This window comes from Myotis daubentonii, chromosome 9, assembly GCF_963259705.1.
Source record: "Myotis daubentonii chromosome 9, mMyoDau2.1, whole genome shotgun sequence".
Classification (NCBI taxonomy): Eukaryota; Metazoa; Chordata; class Mammalia; order Chiroptera; family Vespertilionidae; genus Myotis; species Myotis daubentonii.
In genome coordinates this window covers 14,656,780-14,662,262 of record NC_081848.1, presented here as the reverse complement: position 1 = coordinate 14,662,262, position 5,483 = coordinate 14,656,780, and the positions used below count along the sequence as shown (strand labels likewise).

At 39.9% G+C, this 5,483-nt stretch overlaps 1 pseudogene; it reads left to right on the top strand.

Annotated features, from left to right (window-relative positions):
- Positions 1-4,038: 4,038 nt before the first annotated feature.
- On the top strand, positions 4,039-5,222 carry LOC132242005 (S-formylglutathione hydrolase-like; annotated as a pseudogene).
- Positions 5,223-5,483: the final 261 nt, after the last annotated feature.

Below are 5,483 nucleotides of genomic sequence, written 5' to 3'. Positions count from 1 at the left end.
CACCTGTGAATCTCTAAACAAATGTCATATTATTTTGTCTATTCAAACACAGCTGAATTTTAAAAAAATTATTCTCTTGTAATTTTATATTTTATTTATAAGTCTAACATATACGTAGACTAAAAGCAAAAATTAAGCCTTCTTGTGCCAGGGGAGCATACAAAAGGTGAGGAAAAAGATGGGGTAGGATACAGCTTATAGGAGTCTCTGACAGGTTAGATCCATATGGTCATTTTCAAAGCATCCTGCTTAAGTGGTTTGGGTAGCTTTTGCTTCGACTTAATTTGCTTATTTTCAATTTTCCCCAAATTATGCCATAAATTCATTATCTATTCACTAATCAAATACAATCCAAAGGCACTTTTAGCCTGTCTAGGACTTCCCTGGTTTATGTCTGGTGTCAATAGAAAATACAGAAAGGATAGAGAAGAAAGGCCTTGCTTGTTTGTCTGCACCTTTTCAAGGTGTCTCAGCTTTTCATATCCACAAACAGGATGTGCATCCCCTCTAGGCTAACAAGGCTTAGTAAACAGGGAAAGCTTCCACCTCTTTCTGAACCACGGAACTATCCACGGACTAGAGACCTTAGTCATCTTCCTTCCCATCCCCTTCTTTCCTCTTTCTTCCATCATCTCCCTTTGTCCTCAAACATGATGCACCATTAACAAACAATACTCTCAGAGCGTCTAGGGAGGACACTGGGCAAGGAGAAGAAGGGCTTATTTTCATTCTCATGCAATGGTTTTAGTGGAATGTATTTGCTAACACACTAAGCGTTGCCTATGAAAGAGAACACTGAGGACAAAGAAAATGTGTGTGTGTGTGTGTGTGTGTGTGTGTGTGTGTGTGTGTGTTTATTGGGGGGAGGGAGTAATACAGTGGATCCTAGAGTTCAAAAATCCAAAATAGCTCTTGGTAATATCCTCATGATCCTTATTCTTACTTTACACATTTATTTCAATGTTAAAGAAAAGACAGCCTTGGGAACTATCTTATGATTTCCTATTCCAAAATGGGAGGCTATTTTGGTTTAGGTTAGTCTTTATGTCATATTAAGAGATTGACATCGAAGCAATTGGCATGGCTTGTTATAAACCTCCGACCCTGTCTATTTTACTCAGTTGTACTCTAACATTTTCTACTCCTCTGCTAGGCTGAGAATTCTTACAGGCCAGGGACCACAGTCATTAGCATTATACTGAGCAGAGTTCATGGAATATTTAAGGGATAGCATGGAATCATGTTATCCTTAATTCACTCTCCTGCCTCCATCCAGTGCCCTGGAATGTGATCACCCTACTCAAGTGTCACGGTGATGCTGAGCACAGCAAAAGGGAGACAGCCTCTCAGGAGAAACCAGGAGGGCTCCTTCTAGTCAACACACACAGGCCAGGGGATGATTCATATAATCCCAACCAGGCAATCATTAGACAATAGGATTTCAAGTCGAGCAGCAATTATGAGTCATAAGAGTCATGCTCTAAGTTTGAGTATCCAGGTTTGTTTTGCTCCTCAGTTACATAAGTAATGGGCAGCACACCTTCCATACAGACAAAAACAAAAGGCCCAGATCATTTGAGTTTTTCAAATTTAAACACTCATTACATACATATATGTTTTAGTTTTATGTCTATGAAGGAAATAAAATGAATCATATACATTTTCTTCAATTTCATAAGTCTTTTGCTTGCATTCCTAGGAGTTATATTTATTTCCCTCAAATATCCACTCAAATATCACATCCTAAATTATTGTGAATAGATATTTGAAGTGAGGACTGGAGAATACAGTTTTTCCCATAGGAAAGCCTCTCCTCACATAATTGGCATAACTGTTGCTCTTGAGAAAACATGAAATCTGTTTTCTCTCTTTTTAAAAAATATATTTCTATTGATTTCAGAGAGGAAGGAAGAGGGAGAGAGATAGAAACATCGATGATAAGAATCATTGATCGGCCGCCTCCTGCACACCCTCTATTGGGGATCTAGCTGGCAACCCGGGCATGTGCCCTTGACTGGAATCAAACCCAGGGCCTTTCAGTCTGCAGGCTGACACTCGATCCACTGAACCAAACCACCTAGGGCTCTGTTATCTCTTAAATAATATAACTGACAAAGCATCATCGCAATATTAATAGAGATGCTTAGTAGCAAAAGGGGGACAAAAGCTTAGAACCCCATTAATGAGGTTTTTGGTAGAAAGAAATAGGCCACTTCTCTTTCTTGAGCCTTTTGAACCTCTTTGTATAGCCCTTGGCACGACTAAATTTTCTCTACCAGTCAACATCCTTAGCAATTTTGACTTCCCACAAAGTGTCTCCCACACAATAGTGTCCAAAATACAGTTGATAAACGACTAGTGAATGAATGAATGCATTTCTCGACTTTGACATGCTGGGCTTATGGTAGGTCCTTCATATGAACTTGTTGAACTGCTTTGACACTATTGTCAACACTTCTGTCAGAGCTGCTGCTCCTCATGCCACCTGTTGATTTTGACAGTTGCCAAATAAACAACACTTGTATACACATCCCTACAGATATGACTCAGAAATAGAGTGCTGTGTTGTACCCTGGTCATTTGACTCAAATCTTCCTGCTTTGTAATGATCTATGTAGAGTAAGAACAGAGCATGAAACACAATTCCTTCCCCCATCATTGGTGGCTGTAATGTCTTTACCAGTTTTACTTCAGTCATCAGAGTCCGATTGATATGCTTTATAAATGGGAACTTAAAAATCATAACTCATCAGCACGATTAGCTATATGTGTTTTAAGCTACCTGTTGTGGACAATAGTAGTTCATTTGGCATGTCTTGCTGAGCATTAGCACAATAATGAAATCTGACGACAGTTGCCTTTTCAAAAAAATATATTTTTATTGATTTCAGAGAGAGAGGGAGAGGGAGAAAGAAAGAGGTATCAATAATGAGAAAGAATCATTCCTGCACACCCCCTACTGGGGATTGAGCCAGCAACCCAGGAATGTGCCCTGACCGGGAATCGAACCATGATCTCCTGGTTCATAGGTCAATACTCAACCACTGAGCCATGCCAGCCAGGCCTACAGTTGCTATTTAAATTTTACTAATTATATAGTTAAACTCTATATATGATCACCTTAATCTTCTTGTCACTTGTTTAAACTTTTTTGAAAATGTATTTTTCAATCCAGAATTATACAGGCTTTTAAAGTTTATTCTGATAATAATGTGTACAAGAATTAATAGCCCAACATTTTTGAAATACTAGTTCAGAAATTCACACAACTTGTAAACTTCTTTTTTATAAGTACCATGCGCTAACCGATTGCACCACTGGAGCTCCTAAACTTCTTTTTAAAAAAAAAAAAATATATATATATATATATATATATATTTTATTGATTTCAGAGAGGAAGGGAGAGGGAGAGAGATGGAAACATCAATGATAAGAGAATCATTGATCAGCTGCCTCCCGCAGGCCCCTACTGGGGATCGAGTTGGCAACCCCGAGCATGTGCCCTGACTGGGAATCGAACCTTGACCTCCTGGTTCATAGGTCGATGCTCAACCACTAAGCCATACCCTCATGCTACCTCAAATGGTAACGAAATAACTGATTATGTTCCTGGAATGTAAAAAAATGAGGGGTGGTGCCCTGGCCAGTTTTGCTCAGTGGTTAGAATGCTGGCCTGTGGACCAAAGGGTTGCAGGTTCCATTCCCGGTACCTCGGTTGCAGGCTCACCCGGGAAGCAACCACTAATCGATGTGTCTCTCTCACATTGACGTTTTTTCTCTCCCTCCCTGTCTCACCTCCTCCCTCCCTTCCATCTCTTTCTAAAAACAAAACAAAAAACAGTGAAAGGTGGAATAATAATTTCACAGTATACACATATCAAATGATTATGTTGTATACCTTAAACTAATACAATGTTATATGTCGATTATATCTCAGTAAAATGGAAAAATGTTGAGGCCCCTGACTGCTTCTTCTCTCCCAGTCCCTGCCTCTCGAGAACCATGTACCCTTTGGTGCAGACAAAAAACAAGCAGCAGTTGGACAGGAAGTGAATGGCACTGAAACAGATTTCTAACATCAAGCGCTTGGGGGTTGGCAGAAAGTTCTTGAACATGACAGTGTTGGACTGAACTACAAAATGAAATTTCTTATCTACTTAAACCACCAAAAGCAAATGCCCTGTACTATATTGGCTGTCTGCTTTTTTAATAGCAAAATCTGGTGATCATTAGGCTGCCTCAGCAAGTGGCCTTGTTGTCATTGTTCCAGATACCAACCCTCATGGCTGAAATATTAAAGGAGAAGGTGAGTCTGGCCAGTGCTGCTCGATGGTTGAGTGTTGACCTATGAACCAGGAGGTCATGGTTCAATTCCCAGGCAGGGCACATGCCCAGGTTGTGGGCTCGATCCCCAGTGGGGGGCATGCAGGAGGTATCTGATCAATGGTTCTCTCTCACCATTGATCTCTCTCTCTCTCTCTCTCTCTCTCTCTCTCTCTCTCTCTCTCTCTCTCTTCCTTCCCCTTTTTCTCTGAAATCAATAAAAATATATAGTTTCTAAAATAAAGGAGAAGGTAAGAGCTGGGACTTCGGCACTGGTGCTGAGTTTTATGTGAATGCCACTGGAGATCCTTGGAACACTAAGCACAGAATGTACTCATATGTAACAGGAGCTTCCCAACTCATAAATGCCAGTTTTCCAGGGGACCCCCCCAAAATGTCTATTTTTGGCCACTCCGTGGGAAACCATGGAGCTCTCATTTTTGCTTTAAAGAATCCTGGAAAGTATAAATCTGTATCAGCTTTTGATTCAATTTGCAATTCAGTGCTCTGTCCTCGGGGCAAAAAAAAACCTTTAGTGGATACTTTGGAACTGATCAAAGTAAATGGAAGCCTTATGACGCCGCCCATCTTGTAAAGTCCAATCCAGGTTCTCAGCTGGACATACTGACTGATCAAGGAAAGGATGACCAGCTTCTTTCAGATGGACAGTTACTACCTGACAACTCGTAGCTGCCTGTACAAAAAAGAAGATCCCTGTTGTTTTTATTTATTTATTTTTAAATCTTTGTGGTTGAAAGTATTATATATGTCCCCTTTCCTCCACAGTGAGCCCTTCTAGCCCAGCCGTCCCCCCAATCCCTGTTGTTTTTAGATTGCAAGAGGTTATTAATCATAGCCACTACTTCATTGCAACCTTTATCACTAATCATGCAAAATAGCTACATTCCTAAAAAACCTTAGATAAGAGAATCTCTTCAGGATTATAAAAATTGTAATAAACAGAATTGTAGGGGAAACTATTTCAAAACAGTGTGTTTCATAATGCTAAAAATGCTTCATCCTATGTCGTTGAATCACTTTCTGAATAAATATATAAAATCTGAAGGGGAAAAAAACCCTGGGAAATTGATGAAGGTGGAATGATTGATTGACTAACCGTATTTTTCTGTCAATGCCAGCGAATGACAGTCTTGAAGGAC